General features: G+C 42.4%; 1 protein-coding gene across 1 annotated transcript in view; it reads left to right on the top strand.

The window, feature by feature from the left end:
• LOC123992577 (melatonin receptor type 1B-B-like) overlaps positions 1-1,491 on the top strand; it is a 62,895-nt gene extending 61,404 nt beyond the window's left edge. The window contains exon 3 of the mRNA XM_046293817.1: positions 1-1,491. This exon is cut by the window's left edge and continues 925 nt beyond it. The gene's annotated coding sequence lies outside the window, so the exon portion shown is untranslated.
• Positions 1,492-12,685: the final 11,194 nt, after the last annotated feature.

Genomic DNA, 12,685 nt, shown 5'->3' with positions numbered 1-12,685 from the left:
TCTCTCTCTCTCTCTCTCTCTCTCTCTCTCTCTCTCTCTCTCTCTCTCTCTCTCTCTCTCTCTTTTCAGTCATGGAGTTCCATTTCTCTCCTGTATCTCACTGACTGCACAGTTGTGCTGTTACCGAAGCCTCAAAGAACAGTCAGAATGGTGCGTATTAAAGAGAGAGAGACACACACAAAGGTGTTGACTGATGCTAAGTGACTGTGTTATTCACAATTCGAAGAGTGCCATTCATGAAGCATATATGTTCTAACTTATTATGTATCATGTCCTTAAGTATACACCTCAGGCTGCCTGCCTCCTCTCTGCTGCTGTAGCATTATGCATTTCAAAGTTTAAGCCCCAAAAGTATTATTGCATTTTTTTTTACCCCATTACGCCCATGACATTTTTGTATAAGACAGGGTATTTAAAGACACATTTGTTATCTTCACAGTTTCCTCTGTAAAAGTATTTATCACACAGTTTATTTTATTTTCTATATCGATATATCTATATCATTATGACAATCATTATGGCCAGCGTACATTAGCGTAGAAAACAATTTATAAAAACCCTATTGGTTGTAAATAACAAATAAGCGATGGAGCATGCCAACGGTAGGAGCTCACAAGGTCCTACTTACTAACTAGGCAATTGGATTGTCAAAAGGTGCCTGATTTTATGCTCATGCTCTCAAACAGGAGATTTACCAAAAACAACCCCTTTACAATTTAACCCAGTTAGTATGGGTTAACTTGTTAGGGTTGGAGTCAGCATATAGCGTTAGACTTAGAGTTACACAAGGATATAAGACTGAATAGACAACTACATTAGATACATCAGCAGATTTGGTCATTTCTGTTGAGTCAGGAATGGGGTGCTGTGATGCCCCTCGACGGAGTGTCCCGAAAAACCCTCGCTGGTACATTATAAGCACAATAAAGCTGTTTTATCTCGGACGACATTGTACTTATGCAGTTTACAGGTTTCAACTGTACTCTTAGTAATGCATGAAGACGTGACCTATTCTATGCATTTTACACTTCATGTCATTACCTTAAAACACTACAGCAAACCAACTTACTCAATATGGTATGTGAATAAGGACAATACTGTTTTTATGAAGATGTTAATCTTAGTACAAATCAAGTGAATTAATTCAGGCCATAATGACGCTGAATACCGTTGTTGTGATACTGTGTTCCATGATGATGAAGAATGTGCATGATAAACTTTGATGCTTTGTGTATTGTTTTGGTTGTTTGTTTGTTTTTTATTTTAGTTTTGCTTTGAAGAAACTAGGGTCTCTATTCAATCCGTATCGCGGAAGTTCAGCGTTACAGCGTGATTGAAATTTAAAAGCAATGTTCCCACGTTAGCAGAGACTACATTCACTGTACACACTGCATATGTTGGCTCAATCAGAAATTACCTTCATATTTCTATTGATGACCTTGTGAAATCTGCTGCTGAAGATATCGATGATGTTGACAAAGATTATATGATGATGATGGTGATGATGATGGAAGAGGAAGATCATTCTTAATTGGCATGTATGCATGTGGATGCACAGGGAGATGGAGCACAGTGGTCAAGCTATAAGATTTTTAATTTTTTAATTAAGAGAAATACATTGTATTTATTGCTGTGATTTACGTATACAACTGATGAAGAATATGCGTTTGAAGGGTTGTCAATGTAAAAGTTTAGATGTTAATAAAAACCTTTACTTTTAATAACTTTTCTCAGTTATTATTACTGCTTTTCAGACACATTGATAACAGTGTAAATAATAACTGAGATGGCTAAGACAATTCATTTAGAGGATGCAGATGCACTTTTGGAAATTGTTTTTGTAAAATTTTGTAAAATACACTTACATGTTTTACTGTGCAGTGATGTGAAAACTACAGCTGCTGGTGAGAAGTCTCTCTCTCTTCCTCTCCCTCTCTCCTTGCTCTCTCTTTCTCACTCTGTTATTTAAGCACTGTTTTTCATTCTTTTTTTTCAATCACCTCACACCCTCTCCTCCTTCCTCTTTCTCTCGCCTTTCTCCCACTCTTTCTCTCATTATTTCCTGTCTGCTCTTAGCTATTCCTTCTCCGTTCACTCCACTGCTTGCCCCATGATTCTGCACATGCTCAGTACTTGAGGCCACACTCTGTGAGCACTGGTTAGGGGTGGATGGGAGATTAATGCATACAAATTGCCTCTGTCAGGCCAAACATTGCTGAAGTTCCAGAGCACCCTTCATCTCCCTGATTGATTGATTGATTTATTTGTTTATTTACATCCCCATTAGTTTTTGCAGAAGCAGCAGTTACGTTTCCTGGGGTCCAGTGTGTGTGCATGGGCAGGGGGACATTCTCCTGGAACATCTCACATTGGGTGAGACCTCACAAGTTCTGACAGACAGTACTGCTGCACTGGCCCAGATAGTGTGGCTATTTTAGGGTTTGTTCCAAGGTGCACACTTGTCACCTTTATTTGGTTTGTTCACATAGGACATTGTGTTAACACACATCTCCAGGCAAAGTCTCTTCCATCTTAGTTATTCCACACACACACACACACACACACGCACACACACACACACGCACGCACGCACGCACACACACACACACACACACGCACACACACACGCACACACACACGCACACACACACACGCACACACACGCACACACACGCACACACACACACACACGCACGCACACACACACGCACACACACACGCACACACACACGCACACACACACACACGCACACATGCACACACGCACGCACGCACGCACACACGCACACACACACACGGACGGACGGACAGATACACATGTTTCACAGAGGGTAGTGCACAACAGAGGTGTTTAATTGATCTCTCAACTGGCAGATTGTCATCGGTAAAAATGCAAATGACAATGTCATTGCGGTGAGATAAAGCATCTGAACAGTCTGGAAAAAAGCTTGTCAGGGGGGGATTGTCATCGCTCAGCCCCCCTCCTCCCCTTCCCACCCTGTGTGTGTGTGTGTGTGTGTGTGTGTGTGTGTGTGTGTGTGTGTGTGTGTGTGTGTGTGTGTGTGTGTGTGTGTGTGTGTGTGTGTGTGTGTGTGTGTGTGTGTGTGTGTGTGTGTGTGTGTGTGTGTGTGTGTGTGTGTGTGTGTGTGTGTGTGTGAAGAGATGTGGGCCTGCCTGCATGACAGCAGCCTGAGATTTATGTCTTGACGCATCAGAACAGGAACAGACTTAACAATGGCAGGATTACATTTCTCTGACAGTTACGTCCGACCTGGCATGGACCATAGAAGGGTGGGTGGTAAGGGAGTTAGGGGATAAAGAGAAAGCGAGGACGGTAGGATGGCATAGAGTAAGCCATTGAAATATCAAATCAAATGAAATAAAAACATTTGTGTACACAGTTTAGCAGGTGTTATGACTGATGTAGCAAAATGCTTTTGTACCTAGTTCCTATCACTCAATGGAGTAAATGTCAACAAGCACAGAATAATCCAAAATCTTTAAATAAATCCAAAATGTTGTACAGCAGTAAATACATAAATAGTATGCAAACCTTATTAAAGTGACCAGTGTTCAATGACTATGTACATAGGGCAGCAGTCCCTAAGGTGCATGGTAGAGTACACCCGGCAAGTGTCTGAAAGGCAGAGTAGGGTACTGGACAGAGTAGGGTACTGTGCGGAGGGCAGGCTACAGGGCAGAGGCTGTCTAGTGGTGGCTCTTTAACAGTCTGATGGCATGGGGTTAGAAGCTGTTTTTCAGTCTCTCGGTCCCAGCTTTTATGCACCTGTACCGTCTCCGCCTTCTAGATGATAGTGGGGTGAATAGGCCGCGGCTCAGGTGGATGAAGTCATTGACAAAACAGAGATGCTAATTTTAGAATGTATGCACACATGACTGTAAGTCGCTTTGGATAAAAGCGTCTGCTAAATGGCATATATTTTTATATATTAAGAAACAAAGAGATCTGCTGTTGAATCTGACAATGAATCTCGAATATTGCAAGATGTTTGTTATCTCAAATAAGGACATCAAGTTACTCTGGACCCTGATCTCTCTTTTGAACAGCCTTTTTACAACTTAGTAACATTGCAATACTTTTGTCACTTCAAGATTAGAATACTGCAATGCTCTACTCTCCGGCTACCCAGATAAGGCACTCAATAAACTTCAGTTAGTTCTAAATACAGCAGGCCTTATTGTTCATACAATTTCCAAGCAAACAGCTGGAGGCAGGGCTTTCTCCTATAGAGCTCAATTTTAATGGAATGGTCTGCCAACTGTCATGACGTTGGCCTGGGGGTAGGTTTATGACAGTCATAAATACCTCTTCCCCCCTTTTTCCTCTCTCTACCCTACTGATGTTACATTTAAAAACCCTTGGTTAACATAGAGATTCTGGGAACATCAGAAGGTGGGGGGAAATGAACTATATTCTGGTAATCCGACCAATTGAACAAATGCGGTGGTACTTAGTGAATATGATGCCAGTTCGGTTGTCATCTGAGACATTCTCATCAATGATAAGATTACATAAACTCTTCAGTGGAAAGTCTACACATCAGAGTTATCGGATTCACATGGAATTCTTGTTCAATTTAAATGCTTGAATATGAAATTCTTTGTGATGGGATGAAATGTGATTTTAGCTTCTAAAATGTGAGAATTGGGTTTTCATAAGGTTAGGGCTCTGCTCAATCAGTGGCCCGCCCCTGGGAAGAGTCATGGGTTATAAAACTTTTCAGACACACCCTTCTCGCTCCACTATATAAAGCCTTGACGAAAATGTAACCTCCTGTTCCGAGGATGTGAGGACGACGGTCCGATGTCAGAATGGTTCAGATAATAACTACAGAACAAAGCCAACATCAGCGTGAGCTTTGGTTACGAATAGTATGAACTTTGAACTCTTATTCACTACAGAAGTGATACCTCCTAGCCGTTGAGTTAGCAACAGCAGCTGCACACGAGGGTTAGGAAGGAACAGACAGAGTATCCCGTCTATCACATAACGACGTTAGTAGAACGTATTCAATTGACCAGCAGAGACATTCTTCAAAGGACAAAGGACTCCGTTGGGCAACACGGCCTTCCGTCTACCACTAACCTACCGAAGAGCAGCTCAGAGTAAATATTTATTGCATTTATCTTTTCCAAATGGGCGGTAATTTAGAATGCATAAGATACTGTATTTTCGATAGCACAGCTTCTCCCTGTGTCCCTCAGTCTTCCCGCTCTTTCACTCAAACCCAGCCCCTTTTCTTTTGTGTAACAAGCTGTCATATCTGTTCCACCCGCTAGGGACGTTTTCCTTTATGACGTAATTTGTCATCAAGTTATGATTAATTATGTATATGTGTAATTCTGTGTGATTAGTTAGGTATTTAGTAAATAAATAATTAAACCCAATTTTGCATTGCTGATTCAACTTGTTAGCCAGGGTTCGTGAAGAAAACCAATAATTTACAACTTTCAGATGAGACTGAATTAAGGTGATGATTAATATTGACTGCTGTTGATGTAAAATTTTACTAGGTCTTTAAGAGTTTATTTGGAAGATAACAGCTCTATTATTTTGTGGTGCCCCGACTCTCTAGTTAATTACATTTACATGATTAGCTCAATCAGGTAATATTAATTTCGGAGAAAGGATTTTATAGAATAGCATCTCATATCACTTAATCCGGCATAGCCAAAGACACGACAGAATCTATGTGAGAGATGCCGACTTGGACACAACATTTAAGTCTTTACTGAAGACTCATCTTTTCAGTACGTCCTATGATTAAGTGTAGTTTGGCACAGAGGTGCGAAGGTGAACGGCAAGGCACTAGAGTGACAAAACACCCTTGCTGTCTCTGCCTGGCTGGCTCCCCTCTCTCTACTGGGATTCTCTGCCGCTGACCCTATTACGGGGGCTGAGTCACTGGCTTGTTCAGGCTCTCCCTTGCCTTCCCTGGGAGGGGTGCATCATGCTTTACTCGACCTGAGTGGGTTGAGTCACTGATGTGATCTTCCTTCCTGTCCTCAGGCTTGTGCGGTAGGTCAGATCTTCGTGGGCTATACTCAGCCTTGTCTCAGGGTAGTAAGTTAATGTCGATAACTCTTTGGTGGAGGGGGGACTGTGCTTTGGCAAAGTGGGTTGAATTATATCCTGCCTGGTTTGCCTTTTCTGGGGGTAACTTTGGGGCGGCAGCGTAGCCTAGTGGTTAGAGCGTTGGACTAGTAACCGGAAGTTTGCGAGTTCAAACCCCCGAGCTGACAAGGTACAAATCTGTCGTTCTGCCCCTGAACAGGCAGTTAACCCACTGTTCCTAGGCCGTCATTGAAAATAAGAATGTGTTCTTAACTGACTTGCCTAGTAAAATAAAGGTTAAATAAAATAAAAAGGGCTATAGTGCTATCCTCTATAGTGTCCTCTGCCAGTGCGGCGAGTTGGTATAGCCCACACTGGGCTGTGCAGGCGAACCGGGGACACCATGCGCAAGGCTGGTGTCCCCGGTTACGCCGGCCCAAGGATACGCACTGGAGAACAGATGCGTAGAGCTGGCTTCTTGGCACCTGGCTCGATGCCCACTCTAGCCCGGCCGATCCGAGGAGCTGGTATGTACCGCTCCGGGCTATGCCCCCGCACAGGGGACACCGTGCGCTCCACAGCATGACACTGTGCCTGCCCGGTCTCTCTCGCCCTCCGGTAAGCACAGGAAGTTGGCGCAGGTCTCCTACCTGGCTTCGCCACACTTCCTGTGTGCCCCCACCAATACATTTTTGGGGCTGACTCTCGAGCTTCCTTGCCAGCCATGTTCCCTCGTATCGCCGGCTCCTCTCTCCGGCTGGCTCTGCTCTCCTAGCTGCCTCCATCTGTTCCCATGGGAGGCAATCCTTTCCCACCAGGATCTCCTCCCAAGTGTAGCAACCCTTGCCATCCAACACATCATCCCATGTCCATTCCTCCTTGCGCTGCTCCTGCTGCCGCTGCCTGTCACCATGCCGCTTGTTCATGTTGTGGTGGGTGATTCTGTCACGGCTTTCTTCCTGGGGAGGAGAGGCGGACCAAAACACAGCATGGTTGAAGTTCATGGTTCTTTAATAAGATACACTTAACATGAACAAACTACAAAACAATAAACGTGAAAACCGAAACAGTCCTAACTGGTGCATAAAACACAAAGACAGGAAACAATCACCCACAAAATACCCAAAGAATATGGCTGCCTAAATATGGTTCCCAATCAGAGGCAACGTTAAACACCTGCCTCTGATTGAGAACCACTCTAGGCAACCATAGACTTACCTAGACAACTAAACTGAACACAACCCCCTCGTCGCCGACCTAGGATTGGCAACCCTACTAAATAGCTCCACAGGACTGAGGGGCAGCTCCGAACTGAGGGGCAGCTCGGGGACTGAGGGGCAGCTCCGGACTGGCTGACGACTCTGGCGGATCCTGGCTGACTGGCGGCTCTGGCGGATCCCGGCTGAATGGCGGCTCCGGTGGATCCCGGCTGACTGGCGGCTCCGGCGGAGCCCGGCTGAATGGCGGCTCTGGCGAATCCCAGCTGAATGGCGGCTCCGGTGGATCCCGGCTGACTGGCGGCTCCGGGGAATCCCGGCTGAATGGCGGCTCTGGCGGATCCCGGCTGAATGGCGGCTCCGGCGGATCCCGGCTGAATGGTTTGGGCATAGACATAGTTAGAGGACTCAACTTGGCTATAACATGTTTTTGCATGGACATTGCCATTGAGTGCTTCCACCATTTTAAAGTAGTCAACTGGATGGGGATTCCTATTGGTTAAGAGCAATCAGTCAATGATCATATCATTGTCTTCGTCTTCAAAATGGCTTTAGCACTGCTGGTGGCGGTAAATCATAAATATTTGCTTACACTTTTTTCAAACACAACAGAAGAAGAAAAAAGACTAATTTAAAATGAAGATATAGCCTCAATGGCGCTATGGAGCTGATCATGCTTCACAGATGCCGCAATGGTATATATACAGAGTTAATACCTCTTTCCATCTCTATGGGTTATGACTTTACTTTCTATTGTCTTTGTGATGTGACTGCTCACTTCTTGTTTTCTCTATGTCACTAACCAGTCTAATTGGGGCGTAAAACCGCAGTGATGCTTCCTCTCACAGTTCAGTTATGAATAATTGAGATGCTATCACTGTTCTGTCTGGTGTTGCTTTGGCTTTGCCTTCTGTTTTCCCCCTGCTTCTCTAGTAGAGGCACGGTACATTCGCAGTCCTCTGGTATGTTTCCAGTCCATAAGTGAGGCTTAACATGTCCTCCCTGCCAACTACTTTTTGTCAGTTACCATAGAAAGGGTCAAGCAGACACAGATGCCACACACACACACACACACACAGACTACACACACTAAAACTAGGAGCAGCAGAGAATAAAGTGGTCTTCAAGTTTTCTGAGATTTTTAATAAATACAGGTTTCTATTTGGTGTGGTACATCTTCACTGTATGTTTACAGTAGTGCCCTTTGTCTAGACTTCATTCTACCCTCTTCTATTTGCTTTGATAATGCTCTGATGGATAATCCACAGCTAGCTAGTGTATGTTGCAACAGATATATTCATTCAGTATTTAAGAGAGCTGGGGCCAACTGCAAAGCAGCACAAAGAACATATTATTATTCACTAATAACGCCTTTTCTACACACTTATCAGCATTTGGTAATCAGACTTACTTTATTCAGTTGGACAACCCGCTCTGCAGGTGTAGCTACCTTGCACGCTCTGAATAAATATAATTAAACAGCTGAAAACGCTCCCACTTGCTGGCCAATAGATTTTCTTGTGGTTTTCATTCAATAGGGGTTTTAGTACATTTATACAGTGCAGTACATTTATACAATACAGTATATTTATACATTTATACAGTGTACCTTTTAGTTAGAATTTTGTCGACAGACTAACTGTCACGCCTTGGTCATTGTATTTTGTGTTTTTGTTATATGTTTGGGTAGGCCAGGGTGTGACATGGGTTTATATGTTGTGTTTCGTATTGGGGTTTGTATTATTTGGGCTCGCGGCTGATTAGGGGTGTTGTTAGGCTTGGCTGCCTAAGGCGATTCTCAATTAGAGTCAGGTGCTTGTCGTTGTCTCTGATTGGGAACCGTATTTAGGCAGCCTGAGTTTCGCTTTGTATTTCGTGGGTGATTGTACCTGTCTCTGTGTTGCAGTCACCAGATAGGCTGTAATTAGTTTCACGTTCCGTTCTGTTGTCTTTGTATTTAGTTTCAGTTATTTCATGTACCGCGTTTTCATTCATTAAAGTCATGAGTAACCAACACGCTGCATTTCGGTCCGACTCTCTTCTTTCAACAGGAAACTCCCCCAAATACAGGTGTGACAAGCTTGTAGCATCATACCCAAGAAAACTCAAGCTGTAATCACTTCCAAAGGTGCTTCTGAATACTAATGTAAATTTGATATTTCTGTTTTTTATTTTCATACATTTTCAAAAAGTTCTAAAACCTGTTTTTGCTTAGACATTATGGGGTATTGTGTGTATATTGACGAAGTAAAAAAAAACTATTTAATCAATTTTAGAGTAATGCTGTAATGTAATAAGATGTAGAAAAAGTCAAGTGGTCTGAATACTTTCTGAATGCACTGTGTTTTGCATTATTTTATGGCTGGTTATGACACCTACATATGAGGGTCAAAACTCACATTTATTCAAATGTGTTTTTTTCCCTGCCAAGAAGTTTCCATTGGTTTGAAAGTTTGTTTCTGAAGTCCTTTGTTGTTGTTGTAATGACTTCTTAACAGTCATGTTGTTTTACATCATACTTGAAATAACTTCAATCCCAAAGTCCAGTTCAGACTATGGGAGGCACACAGTATTACATAGAGCCATGACTACATGGAACTCTATTCCACATCAGGTAACTGATTCAAGTAGAAGAATCTGATTTAAAAAACAGATACAAATACACCTTATGGAACCGCGGGGACAGTGAAGAGACACAGGCACAGACACATGCATACACACGCGATAACCTACACACAATACACACACGTACACATGGATTTTCTGTTGTAGATACGTGGTAGTGGCCTGAGGCACACAATTCATGTGTTGTGAATGCATTGTAATGTTTTAAAAATGGTATAACTGCCTTAATTTTGCTGGACCCCAGGAAAAGTAGCTGCTGCCTTGACAGGAACTAATGGGGATCCGTAATGAATACAAATGATCCTAAGCAACACAGATGTAAGGTTTTTTAGACAGGAAGCAAATTAAGGTAAACAAAACAATGTAATTAAATGGAATGATAATGTAGGCTATACCAGCTGAAGGGAGCTAACAGTAAATGATCAGTTGAATATGTGTTGTTATACCACAAGTGGGTCTAATCCTGGATGCTGATTGGTTTAAACCGCATTCCAGCCAGTGTCTATTCCACAAATTACCACCGGCTAAATCTATGATGTTAAAATACCTATTTACTCTGTTCCGTCTGACTACACAATCCACTGTCTCATCAGCACCAGCCAGGCAACTAACAAACTTGATCTCCACAATAAAAAGCATCTAGACATTATCTCAACAGTGGAGAGTGGTATAACCCTTGCTGTCTGAATATTGTTTCAATATTCAAATAAAATATCCATCTGTCTCATTGTAATGAACGTTTGGAGAATCGGAATGAGACAGACAGGTAGGTAGCGTTTCTCAGCCAGTCGAAATCATGAATCAGCTGGCATCATTTTTCTGGATATATATTCAAAGAAAGGATATGTTTGGAGGATATGTTAGCCCAATATATCCTCCAAACACCAGCTTCGAGGGCATTATCACTTAATTATTAGGCCTTCTGGTCAATATTGACAGTAGCTAATATTTAACATGATAGAAATAGGAAACAGAAAGTTGGGGTAGACCATAATCTTTTAATGCATTGGGCTAAATCAAAAAGTATACACCTCACACACATGGTTATGGGCTTAAAAAAAGAAGACACCTGTACCATGTCAGATGTAGAGTTGAAATATATTCAATTTTGAGTTTTCATCCCAATAGTAAACTTTATATACATCACAGAAGACTGAAATACAATAAAACCGTTTGACATAGAAACACCAGATTTTTGGTGTTTATTAAAATATATTCATGTTTATTAATTAGGAAATTAGGAAAAATATTAAGAACATTCCACTCATGAGGCTACTAGAGCACGATTTGGTAATTTGATTGCAGGAAAAGGCTACCCCGGGTCGGAATTCCCCCCTATGCTAGCAGGCCAACAGGCAGTAAATACAGACAGGAGAGGTAGAGAGGGAAATCCTCATTGGACGATTCAAAGTTTCAGGAGCCATTCACCTTCAGCTACAAATGTCCTCGGCAAAGTTAAAGAAAAACAGGAAAGTTATTTATATGGAAGAAATCCCAAACTTAATGGAAATGTGACAATAAGCAGAAAGGTCACCCGTGATAGAAGTCACTATTCAACACCCATCCACGTCTGAGGAAAACATGGAATCTGGCCACTGTGAGCACTGTTACCTTCAAATAGGTTTCAGTTTAGCCAGGACATTGGGGATAGCAGATTTGCATAAGCATATTTTATTTTACCAGGTAAGTTGACTGAGAACACACTCTCATTTACAGCAGCGACCTGGGGAATAGTTACAGGGGAGATGAATAAGCCAATTAGAAGCTGGGGATGATTAGGTGGCCATGATGGTATGAGGGCCAGATTGGGAATTTAACCAGGACACCAGGGTTAGCACCCTACTCTTACTATAAGTGTCATCTTAAGTGGCCATGGAGAGTCAGGACACCCGTTTAACATCCCAACCCGAAAGACCGCACCCTACACAGGGCAATGTCCCTGGGATATTTATTTTTAGACCAGAGGGAAGAGTGCCTCCAGGGGCAATCTGCCCCTGGTCCCAAAGGTTGCATGTTTGAATCCAGAGTTATGCAATTACTTTTGATATTTTTGTTTTAAGCCTATCCCAAACCTTAACCCTTACCTTAACCATTCAGAGTTAATGACTATCCTTAAGATTTCTAAATGGCAGTGTCTAAACTTAACCCTAACCTTAAAAATTCTCAGTTAGTCTAAACTTAACCCTAACCTTAAAAATTCTCAGTTAATGTCTAAACTTAACCCTAACCTTAAAAATTCTCAGTTAATGTCTAAACTTTAAACAGTTCAAAATGTGACGTTTGGAACAACTTCAAAATTTGAAATGTGAGAAACATGGATGAATGAATGTCTAATTCTGACATGTTACTGTACAATATTTATTTATTGTCTTCTGTTTTCTAAATGCAAGTTATTAATCTCAACAGCTGATTTCCCCGAGTGTGTCAGTGGGCACATGATGTAATTGTTAGTGTGTGTTTCTAACAGAGAAGGAAAGGAAACAGTTGATGAAGGACCAAATTAGACATACATGCTCTATTACAAGTTCAACAACAGTCACTGGACTGACATCGGGACATTGAGCCTAGTCACTGGACTGACATTAGGACATTGAGCCTAGTCGCCAGACTGACATTAGGACATTGAACCTAGTCACCGGGCTGACATTAGGACATTGAGCCTAGTCACCAGACTGACATTAGGACAGCCTAGTCACCAGACTGACATTAGGACATTGAGCCTAGTCACCAGACTGACATTAGGACATTGAGCCTAGTCACTGGACTG

Source organism: Oncorhynchus gorbuscha, linkage group LG13 (genome assembly GCF_021184085.1).
Source record: "Oncorhynchus gorbuscha isolate QuinsamMale2020 ecotype Even-year linkage group LG13, OgorEven_v1.0, whole genome shotgun sequence".
NCBI classification, from domain to species: Eukaryota; Metazoa; Chordata; class Actinopteri; order Salmoniformes; family Salmonidae; genus Oncorhynchus; species Oncorhynchus gorbuscha.
Note: the sequence above shows the minus strand (reverse complement) of the source record. Positions and strands in the feature narration are given on the sequence as shown.